The sequence below is a fragment of the Physeter macrocephalus genome, chromosome 2 (genome assembly GCF_002837175.3).
Source record: "Physeter macrocephalus isolate SW-GA chromosome 2, ASM283717v5, whole genome shotgun sequence".
Taxonomy (NCBI): Eukaryota; Metazoa; Chordata; class Mammalia; order Artiodactyla; family Physeteridae; genus Physeter; species Physeter macrocephalus.
Window position 1 is genome coordinate 95,893,576 of NC_041215.1, and position 12,511 is coordinate 95,906,086.

A 12,511-nucleotide genomic window follows, 5' to 3' on the forward strand; every position below is an offset into this window, starting at 1 on the left:
TCAGATCCCTGAATGGGCCATTTTGCTTTATCTTAGACTTCACTTCAACAAGTCTTGCCAAATGTGTATCACTAGACAAAAATGCCAGCTGATTTGCTGGGTAGAAACCTGACACTGCTGTTCAAGTGAAGGTACATTGAGAGTGTCTCACAGGTTGCCACCTTGATTTAGAATGTGGATGCTGAGGATTAAAAGTGTTAGTGAAGGAAAAGCACTTTCAACTCTTACCTAAAAAGAGAATCTTTCCTTTACACATTGGAGTTTCAAGAATAGCCATGAAACAGTATTGAGAACGTCTGTCATCTAGTTGGGTGGATCCCAATGTTTTCTAGTATGAAGACCCCTTCTTAATTTATTCATGACTGCCTGCATGATGGTGGTCATGCTTTTAGCATCTTCTGATTGGGTGGGTACATAATTTTTCTAAGTTGATTACTTAAGTAAATTTGCATTTGCTTAATCATAGAACATCTCAGCACATTTGCAAAAAGGAACTACATACGTTTGCAGTCATCAGTACAATCAACAGACAGAACTTCATGTGGAATCATGGACCCCTTGCAAATACTCCATAGTTTGAGAATTGCCAATCTGTATCTTCCAATTCCTTTACATCACAGATAAGAAAAATCAGGGCCCAGAGAGATTCAGTGATTGGTCCAAGTCTTTATGGTCTCTGGCAGAACTAGATTGCAATTCATGTCTCCTGGTTTTTCTACTCCCCACCACAGGCTCCCCTAGTTGAATTAGAAAAGGATGATCAAACTCCTGAACTTTCATTTATGAACTTATAGTGCTGGGTATTAATGGGAGATGCCACAATATAAAAAACATGCAGGAAAGATGGAACCCCAATGTGGAAGCCCAAACTGGCAGTGCCCAGCACATGGTAATTGTTCAGTAGATACAGCAGATGGAAGCACAACTTCTCCATTTCTAACCCTCTGTTCCTCCACCTCCACCCTGCCTGAGTGTTCCAGTTCCCTTAAACGTGAAGATTTCACTTGTCCTTGTTTATTCAATTTATACAATTGAATGTTCAAACCTGCTTTTCCCAAAGATATTTATTTATAATAATTCAACTCCCACCTCTGTCCACTCTCCCCACCACCAATAATTTTGTATCATAACTTTGTGAGACCATCCCACTGGCAGGAAGTGGTGCAAGCAGAATCGATTGTTCTAAATCCCAGGCAAATGTTTCAGAAAGAAATTTTCTCTCTTGCCATCCTGGAAAGGAACATTTATATGAATAATTAAATAAGTCTTCCCCTGGTCTTCATTCATTCTTTCTGGCATTATAGAAGCTATCTCTAAGCGAATTAAGATGGTGTATATTCCAAAAACAAATCTTATCTTTAATATAAGTATCAACTATCCTGCAGCAGGAACACCCATTTCAGAAATATATTTGCATCTTCCCTACATCCGTGAAATTGTTACTTGAATCCTACTGGACTTAGCTTTTTGTAGAAGAGCTGATAGAGCTGTCCAAGGAAGAGTGCTTCGTGCCAGGCAGAGTCAGACGTTAACTCAGATGATCCTTTCCTGGGTTCAGGGCTCTTTCAGACAAGTCGATAGTAGACTCTTCTGATTTCCCCAAAGGAAAGAGGAGAGAACAGATAACCTCAGCTGTCTGAGAAGTCATAGAGCAGTTAGGTATTTTATCTCTTAGGGGAAATTGTTACTTTAAGTTTATTTGATAGTGACCATGTGTAAAGTAACAATATTAAGTCTGTATGAGACTCGACACTTCATTTTTTTTTTTTTTTTAGAACAATGTGGCTGCTTGCAACACACCATTTATTTAATAGGAAGGATCAGGGAAACAGATTGAGTTCCATGAGGCGGCAGTAAGCCAATGCCTGCAACCTCAGATAAACAAAGTAATGATGGGTGTTCGTACAGATTTGCACTGCTTAGACTCTGGGGGCCCTGACATCTTTTAGGAAGAGCCTTTTAGAGCAGATTGGAAGCTCCTTCTACAGTCGGTCAGCTCCATTTGTTGGTTTTGGTTTTGTTTGGTTTGGGGCGGCGTTGGGTCTTTGTTGCTGTGCGTGGGTTTTCTCTCTTCGTTGCGGTGCAGTGGCTTCTCTTGTTGCGGAGCACAGGCTCTAGGCACGCCGGCTTCAGTAGTTGTGGCACATGGGCTCAGCAGTTGTGGCACATGAGCTCTAGAGCACAGACTCAGTAGTTGTGGCGCACAGCCTTAGTTGCTCCACAGCATGTGGGATCTTCCCAGACCAGGGATCAAACCCATGTTCCCTGCATTGGCAGGCAGATTCTTAACCACTGTGCCACCAAGGAAGTCCCACTCCATTAGTTCTTAATCCTGGTTTACAAACACACACAGCCCAGGGCTTCTGTAGCATACACTGGGCTCATGTTTATTTTTTTAAGGACAAACCTTTCACTAATGCTCACTTTGCCCTGTTATTCTCCTTGCTTATCTCAATCTCTCTAATCCCTCCATCTCGAAACCTCCTCAGGACAAGTGCAAAGCAGGAGCCCAAATTATTGGCATTGGAGTGTGGCCCTGAAGATATCTGGGGAGGATTGCTCACAAGTTTCTCTTAACAAATTAGTAACTCAAAATCAATGCTTTTGATAAATTGATATTAAATTGATGAAGATTAAAATGGCCCACAGTAAATTGTGTTCCAGATGAAGATATGATTAGAGAACACCTGTATAAAGCCTGTGACTGTGATCTCCACCTTGGTTCTCTGAAGCAGATCTGGAGAAGTCTACTCTCTTCAAAATGACAGCAGCATCAGGTCCTCACTTAAAAAGTAAAGGTTTGGGGCTTCCCTGGTGGCGCAGTGGTTGAGAGTCCGCCCGCCGATGCAGGAGACACGGGTTCGTGCCCCGGTCCGGGAAGATCCCACATGCCGCGGAGCGGCTGGGCCCGTGAGCCACGGCCGCTGAGCCTGCGCGTCCGGAGCCTGTGCTCCGCAACGGGAGAGGCCACAACAGTGAGAGGCCCGCGTACCGCAAAAAAAAAAAAAAAAAAAAAAAAAAGTAAAGGTTTGACACCCTCCTTTTCTTCACCTGCATATGGTACTTATCCCGGCCCTAGGAGCCCTGCATGCAGCAGCCCTCCAAAGACACAGCCCCAGAGCTACATATGCTGCTTCAATGTGGCAGCCTGGCACTTCTCCACTTCTGAGGAGCTGATATGTTGGAAGCCACTTCCAGTCAGAGAAAAATCAAAAACAAGTTATCAGAAAAAAATGTAAAAAGTAAAATAATGAGAGACAGAATTTACAAAAATGCTAAACTTTTCAGAATATGCCTAAGAAAGACATATTTGTATTATCCCACTGGGGATAGATTTTGTTGTTCATGGGTATATTCTGTATAGCACATGTTTCTTTAAAAAAAAAAAGTAAGCTATTACTTTTTCTGTTGCCTCTCTTATTTTCTAGGCCCCCCAAATAGAATAATTCTGTTACTGAAGAAAATTAGAATAATATGATCAGGTATATTACAAGCAAAAATGGCTACAGTTTTGAAAGTATTTTTTCAACTACTGAAGTACGGAGTAATAGGGTGGTGGTTTCAGCATCTTAAGCATGTCCTTTAGCACTTGGTTTGAGTGGCAGCTAATAGAGTAGAGACAGCCTGGCAAACTGCCACCTGAGAACCAAGTGGCTCTTGAATCTACACAGCTGGTGCTTTGGACCGTAAAGAGAGATAATTATATCTGCATAGTTTAATTTATGCTTCATTTAAGTTTTGTAGGGAATAGCTTACTACTTTTCCCCTTGAAAACCTTGGGGATTATATACTAAGAAGCTAACATATAGACTCTTCCTCCTTCTATTTCTGTCACTTATTCAACATGGGGAGCCTTATTTGCATTTAAATTTTAGATATGGGGCCTCTCTTGACCTAACAGTCATAAGATTTCCATGTGCTTGTGACTGACAGATGGATATTTAAAATAATCAAACATATGTTATTCTTTGAAACCATATGATTCAGTCTCTCTTGTGGCTAAATTTTTCTCCAAAACGGACGTTGTTCAGAATCCTCCGCTCTGAAGGTGGTGTGTGTGCGTGCGCATGTGCGTAAGGGTAGACATCAAAAAAAAAAAAAAAAGGAAAAATACCTCATTATGCACTTGATTCTTTGAACTTTAACCTCATCTTGCAAATAGGCAGATTTCCTTATCTGTGATGCATCTCATCAGGAAGTACTGGAGATATTTTTGTAACTATTTTGCAACATAATCCTGCATCTTTCTGCCCCCCTTGAAAACAATATGTCCTGTCCCTCAAAGACCATAATGCTTGGGTTAAAATTTTGAAAAAGCAAAATAACAAAATAGAATTCCGTGCTCTGTATCTACCATGCTCCACCATGCAAAGTCCCAGATGCCAGACCCCTAAACACCACTGTTAATTCCTCCCCTACTGGAAAAATATTGCTTCCCTTCATGCCATCAGGAAGATGCTCCATCTCTCTCTGCAGGGTGGACTAGTGCGTTGGCTCTAGGCCATTCTGACAGACTGATGGGGAAAAAGGGTGAGAGAGATAGGAGGACCGATGATGACGTCATGGAGACGGGGATACGGCCAAGCAGTCTGAACAGAGCAGCGGGCAAGGCACAGCAACCAGGGCTAAGAATGGAGGTTTGGGCTGGATGATAAGTGGGAGGAAACATGGCTGTGTGTAGAGGCAGTTCGAGTTAGATGGCTTACCAACTAATAAAGTGTCTATTATACCCTTAACACTTCTCCTGCCACTTAGTCTGCCAGAGCTCAGTTATAAAGATAATCTCATTAAATCAAGTTATTTATCTAAATCATAAAATTAACTTTGCAGAAAGGCAACGTAGGAACTTTCTAAGGACGAAACATCTTGTGTATTTGAATGACGCGGCATTTTAGCTCCCTCATCTCCCCACGACTCAACTCCCATTGACCTGCTCTGGACAGTATCGCTTCTTGCCCGCGGAGGACATCGCCTCCCCACACTTCCTTCTACCCCACCTTCTCCTAGGGGTGCTGTGCTTCATCTCTGTCTTTCTGTTCTCTCAGCTTGGTTCACTGCATCTCTGGAAAGTTTATTCTTTTCTGCTTACACATACTCTTTATAATCTCCTTCCTTCTTGCCCTTTAGCCTCTCAGTTTTCTCAGGAGAATTATATTTCTTCTTCATCTTCGTGGCATTTTTGAGCCAAAAAAATGTGTGCTAATCATGGCAGAGTAACACTTTCCTTTCGAGCACTTGGCTAACTTTGAATGTTTACATTCATTTAGTGAGATTCTTTTGTGAATTTTTCTCTCCCCTGCAGGAGAATAACTCCGTGAAGGTGGTGACTTTGGTTTTTCTCACTTCTTTTATTATATTCCCGGCTTCTATATAGTGGCAGGCACAAGGCAGACATTCAATAAATATTTGCTGAATTATTGAATGAATGAATGCAGTATTTATTGAGCATCTACTATATATCAGATACTATCCTAGGTACTGGGATATAATGACAAATAAAATTGACAAGTCCCTAGCCTCCTGGAGCTTACGTTTGATTAATAAATGCATCAAATTATCCTCATTTAAATAAAAGAAAAAGCAACTGAAAGTAGACATCATAAAAAAACCAGTATGCTCAAGCTCTAAAATCCTTGAAAGTAAACATAAGATTCTATCTCCTTATCTTTTTCTAGTTAAAACTTTTCCTTAAGTGCTGCTTTCCAGTGAAAATATTTTTTATTTTACCTCGTCATTTTTCTCTCTTAATGACCAATATTATATAGTATTATTTTCAACTATATGTCATTGCAAACATAATGTTCCAGCCACATTATAATATGAATAAGCTTTGGATATGAGCATAGGATCCCAACTCTCTTTTAGAACAACTTTTAAAGGAAAAGATATTCATGTGTCTAACAATGAACTTAATTAACTCTTGGAATACAGCCTATCTGTGTGGTTAGAGGGGATTTCAGCACGGGCAAAACCCAGTGAAATGTTGGAGGAAGCATTACAGTGTTAATAACCTGGCTTTTTAAAAATAGTTGTAAATATTTTATCTACTCATTGCTCCAACATCATCATTATTAAGAGGAAGAACTTGATCATGGCCCTGCAATGTAGGTGTTGGGCTGGTTCTCCTTCCCCGGTTGTGGTCTATCTATCCGTCACTCAAACTTTTCTTCTTCCAAAGGGAAAAGTCAAACAAGAGAGGCTGTCCCACTGTTGATGTGGAAGACCATTCAGCAACTAGATAAGGTGGTAAACCTTTTCCACAAGTTACATGAATTCTCATTAGACATTAAAATTAAAAGGCATATTGTACGAACGTCCTCCCAATGAAAATACTATATTGATTTTGCAGAAGTTCTTTTATTTCCCTGCATTATTGCTTCCCTTTCATTCATTTATTCATTCATCCATTAAATACTCACAAAGATGAATACTATGATGATTATGTAATGACATAAAAAGTATATAATACTCCCTGTAAAAGTCTGGAAATAAAAATTGTGCCCTATGTACAAAATATATACATATGCTACATGTAACATTGTCATTGCAGTTAAAAGACTGAATTTAAAAGTTATTGTAGCAGTGACTTTAATTTGAGTCTAACTCAAGTTGAATCTTTTGCTATCTTCTCTGTCATTTATTTCATACAATTATGAGTATGGCAAAAAGGAGCAAGCATACTAATATTTAATATTAATAACATTAAAAAAGGAATGGCATATATTCAAATATATTTCATCTCACAGTAAAATTTTTATTCATATCAAGTCTGCTTAAATATTTTCAACTACTTTGATAATTACCTTCTTAAAAATGAAATCTGTTTCCTGCTGAGGCAAATGCTTTCTTATGAGTCTTGTTATCATTGCTGAGAACAACTAAGTGTGTATTTTCTCATGTGAATCATGGAGTAGTGAGAGGTGTAGTGTGTCTACCTATTGCATAGGGGTGAGCTGAAGTGTCAAACAAGCATTTACTTGTAAATATGTGCTATCCCGAAGACTCTACCTTTCCTATGAACTAGAATTTTCTACGTGTGCCCTCATTTAAAAAAAAACTGGTATAGAGATCTGTACTTGGAAACCATAATTTGGGAATAGTTTTGCTTCACCAAAGATTTTTTTTCTTTTAGGAAAGCACTCACCATGGAACTTATTTAGATAGCCAACAACATCAGTGAGTTTTTAATACTGAGTGTCTAACTTCAAAAAGATTGATATTGGGCTTCCCTGGTGTCGCAGCGGTTGCGCGTCCGCCTGCCGATGCAGGGGAACTGGGTTCGTGCCCCGGTCTGGGAGGATCCCACATGCCGCGGAGCGGCTGGGCCCGTGAGCCATGGCCGCTGAGCCTGCGCGTCCGGAGCCTGTCCTCCGCAACGGGAGAGGCCGCAGCAGAGGGAGGCCCGCATACCAAAAAAAAAAAAAAAAAAAAAAAAAAAGATTGATATTGTTTAAAGGGGAGGTAAGACTCCTGGGTTCCCTTTACATAATTCTCCGCATCCCACTAGATCACCCTCTTTTGGCTTCAGCACCCCTAACTGAATGAGCACATTTTCTTTTTTCATTTTTCCAGTCATGAGCCTTTTCTTCATTACCTGAGGGTGTAGTCTCCTAAGAATGTGCACTTCCTGCTTAAAGCATTCTGCTCAGGACAGGTATGATGAACTCCTCAGCTAAGAGGTGCTGGTTGGATTTTTTTCTAGATCAAAGCTTTCATCTTGATTCATTAGGGAAAATGCCACATAAATCACTGAGTCAGTGATATCCCTGGAGTGCAGCACTTGCCTCCATCAGAAAGGGTCTGCAGACTTCAGTGAGTGGAAGCGAAGGGCTTGCTTAAGGCTGGCTCTTGAGAAGATGGTTTTCACCCTATCTCATGTCCAGTGTGGGAAGTAGGACAAAGGATTTTAGGAGAGTAAGAATCAAAGGCAGACCAGCTCTCGCCTGATATGGACGGTACTCAAGCAGGACAGATGTTCCAAGTCACATGTGGAGAAGTATTTGTGGTTGGATTCTGTTTGAAACTGATTGTTGATACTCTCATGAGACAGCCTGTGACAAATTGTATAATAAAAATGTTAAAAATAGAATATTTATTCCCTGGAAAAGCTGAGTTCCCACAATTCAGTGAGCTGGGAAAATTACTAAACTTTTTGGACACAAAGTGCTGATTCTCTGTTCTTATAACCCTTTCATTACACATAGGATTTTTTCATTATAATTTTTGTTTTTCTGAACTGTTTCAGCTAGGCTTTTTAAAAAATAATAAAACAAATAAGTCAACTTATATAGTTGAATAAAAATTTTAAATCCAAGTAAAATGTACATACAATATTGATAAATTACAAAATAACAGTAAATTTTTCAGAAAATTCTATGCATATACCAGCCCTGCCCATTAGAAATATAATGTGAGCCACAAATGCAGTTCACATATGTAATTTAAAATTTTCTAGTAGTCACATTAAAAAAGTAAAAAGAATCAAATAAAATTAATTTTAATGATATATTTATATATTTTATTTGACCCCATATATCCAAAAATCTTATTGTTTCAACATGCAATCAATGTAAAAAAGTTATTGAGGTATTTTATATCTTTTTATTGAATTAAATTTTCAAAATTCAATGTATATTTTATACTTACCACACAGCTCAACTCAAACCACCCACATTTCAAATGCTCAGTTACCACATGTAGCTAGTGGCTACCGTATTAAAGGTCACAGGTCTATACCATAACAAACATTTGAATAAAAGTTTGAAAAAAATAATTATCTATCTAAAAATATGTAGATATTTACCAGTGTTTCCTAGGGCCTTTCATGTAAAATGGATGTATAGATCTTGGTTGAGAATGTAGGAGATGAAGAATACATAAAGACAGAGTAGGGAAATACTTTGCGTGGTATGACTGAGGTGAACTAGAATGAGAAATGTTTGGACTATCTAAGTAGTTTCATATTGGGTTTGCCAAAAAGTTTGTCTGGGTGCTCGTAATGTCTTATGGGAAAACACGAACGAACTTTTTGGCCAGCCCATAGATTTCAAATAGCACTATGTATCAGAAATGCTTTTGGCTGCAAGTAACACAAACTGAATTACAGTGACTGTGATGGTTAATTTTATGTGTCAACTTGGCTGGGCGATAGTACTCGGACATTTGGTCAAATATTATTCTGGATGCTTCTGTGAGGGTGTTTTTGGATGAGGTTAACATTTTAACAGGTGGACTTTGAGTAAAGCAGATTGCCCTTCATAATGTGGGTGGGCTTCATCCAATCAATTGAAGGCTTTAATAGAACAAAGACTGACCTCCCCCAAGCATCCGTCAGCAAATGACCCTTGGACTTGAACTGCAGCATCAACTTTTCCTTGGGTCTTCAGTCGCTGGCCCACACTGCAGTTTTGGACTTGCCAACCCTATAAATCATGTGAACCAATTCCTTAAAATAAATCTCTTTCTATATATAGACACATCTTATTAGTTCTGTTTCTCTGTATAGTAAATTAAACCAAGAGGGTTTATTTTGTCACAGAAGAAGATATCTGGAGACAAATAGGTGCTGACTTTGGTTCAGCAGCCTGTTGCTGTCATGGCAGTGTCTCTGATTTTCTTGGCCTTTCCCTCATGCTTACTGCCACATTTTTGCAAAATGGATGCTGCATCTCCAGACACCACATCTGCATTCAAGGAAGGGAGGGAGGGAGGAGGGAAGGAAGGAGGGAAGGAAGGGAGGAAGGAAGGAAGGAAGGAAGGAAGGAAGGAAGGAAGGAAGGAAGGGAGGGAGGGAGGGAGGGAGGGAGGGGGAGGGAGGGAGGGAGGGAGGGAGGGAGGGAGGGAGGGAGGGGGAAGGGAGAGAGGCAGGAAGAAAGGAAAGAAAAAAAAAGAAAGAAAAAACTGGATGATGTTAAAAAAACAAAACTTTCAGAATCCTCCCCTGTAATCTTCTATTGTATCACATTGTATCACAAAGTCACTACTAGGCAAAGGTGGCAGGAAAACCAAGTGCTTTTTTTTTCCAGCCTCTTTAGTAGAAAATAGCAAGAGAGGAAGAGATTGAAATTTACTATTGGATCAACCAATCCACAGTGTCAAAGACTAAGTGGAAATTGGTACAATCCTTTGTAAGGGAGTATATAAATATATACACTATAAGCCATAACAATTCCAAGCATTCTATAACTGAAGCATTAAGATATTCCTTTCATCATTATCTATAATTTTGGATTATACACCCATTGTTTTGGCCACCCAGCCTCTAATACCTTTTCTATTTAGAAGGGAATACAAGAATGGCAGTGAGGCAGGACCCACCACAGAAGTTAAAAGCAGCAGATATTTTTCCTCCCTGGGTCATGGGACCTTCACACTGACTCAGACACTTGTGGAATTTTGGGTCTTTGGGGAGTGATGCAGGGCTCAAGTCCATTAGAGATTATTTGAATCTGCTGCTCTAAAGCCCAGGGTGGGGCTTCCCTGGTGGCGCAGTGGTTGAGAATCTGCCTGCCAATGCAGGGGACACGGGTTCGAACCCTGGTCTGGGAAGATCCCACATGCCACGGAGCAACTGGGCCCGTGAGCCACAGCTACTGAGCCTGCACGTCTGGAGCCTGTGCTCCGCAACAAGAGAGGCCGCGACAGTGAGAGGCCCGCGCACCGCGATGAAGAGTGGCCCCCACTCGCCGCAACTAGAGAAAGCCCTCGTACAGAAATGAAGACCCAACACAGCCAAATAAATAAATAAATTTATAAGCTAAAAAAAAAAATAAAGTCCAGGGTGTCGGGCCAAACGTCAGAGGCGGCCATGCTTGGTGAGGATGCTGATAGTACTGACCTCACAGGTTTCTTAGGAAGAGAGGATGAGATGATGCTTAGCAGAGCATCTGGCATATAGTCAGCCCTCCATGCACATTTCCTATGTGTATTACGTGATATCACAGATCTTTCTTCCTTGCACCAGAGCAGTAGCACCTCCATTCTCTTAAAATAACCCGCCCTCCCTGCCTTCACTGGTCCTGCTAGAGTGTTGTTGCCTTACCTGCCTCCAGCCTCCAAACTTCAGGCTATATCAGAACCATGTTTTCTTATTTGCAGTCCTGATCAGCTGGCTCCTGGCTTTTTTTTTTTTCTTTCTTTCTTTCAAATGACACATTATCATCACCTACTGAATAAAGTCCAAATCTCATAGCCTGGAAGCAGGACACCTCTGGAATGCCCAAATGGGAGAGACTTGGGGTCAGCAATATGATGAAAGAGATTGAAAAATTATCTTATTTTTTTACTTAGATTGCTTTTTAAAAAATTATTTATTTATTTATTTTATTATGTTTTGGCTGCGTTGGGTCTTAGTTGCGGCATGCGGGATCTTTCCTTGCGGCGTGCAGGCTTCTCTCTAGTTGTGGCATGCGGGCTCCAGAGCACGTGGGCTCTGTAGTTGCAGCATGCAGGCTCCAGAGTGTGTGAGCTCTGTAGCTGCGGCATGCAGGCTTAGTTGCCCTGCGGCATGTGGGATCTTAGTTCCCCGACCAGGGATCGAACTGGCATCCCCTGCATTGCAAGATGGATTCTTAACCATTGGACCACCGGGGAAGTCCCCAGATTGCTTTTTATACATCAATAAAATTAGCAAAGTTTTTTTAAAAGCCAACTTCAAGGCACTCCCAATGGCCATATCTGGGACAATTTGAGCAACAAAATGAATAATGATAGTCATGGATTATAACCTATAAAATAGGAATATATGAGTCCTTGTCCATCAATGGATGAATGGATAAATGGAATACTACTTACCCATAAAAAAACATGGATGGACCTTGAGGGTATTATGTTAAGTGGAATAAGTCAGATGGAGAAAGACAAATACCATATGATTTCACTCATATGTGGAATCTAAAAATAAAACCAAAAAATGAGCAAACAAAATAAATTCATAGCTACAGAGAACAGATTAGTGATTATCAGAGGGGAAGGGAGTAGGAGGGTGGGTGAAATGGGTAAAGGGGGTCAATTGTATGGTGGTGGATGGCAACTATAGTTGTGGTGGTGATCACTCGTAGCGTATACATATGTTGAACTATAATGCTGTACACCTGAAACTTACATAATAAAAAAAGAATGCGAGTCCATACTGATATAAATAATTGAATGAAGAAATAAATGGAGCAAAAGGGAAAGCTCTTTCTTAAAATAGAAGTATAAGTAATCAATGAAGAAGGAAATGTTGACAAAAATTATAGTAATAATTGCTTCAGGCAAAAATCATCAATGAGTGCCAAAATCAGCAGGTGAAAGTATGATGAGAGACACTATAGTTGTATGACCTTACATGACACATATTATTATAAAGGGAAAAAATTAAATTTAGAGTGGAGAGTTCTGGCAGAACCACCTTAATGAAGTGATCAAAAATTAACATTACCAGTAATGGAACAAATTGTGCCCCCCTGGTATAATGCTATAAGAAGGACACATTGCTCTGTGGTATCCTTGCTAAAAATACATAACCTAC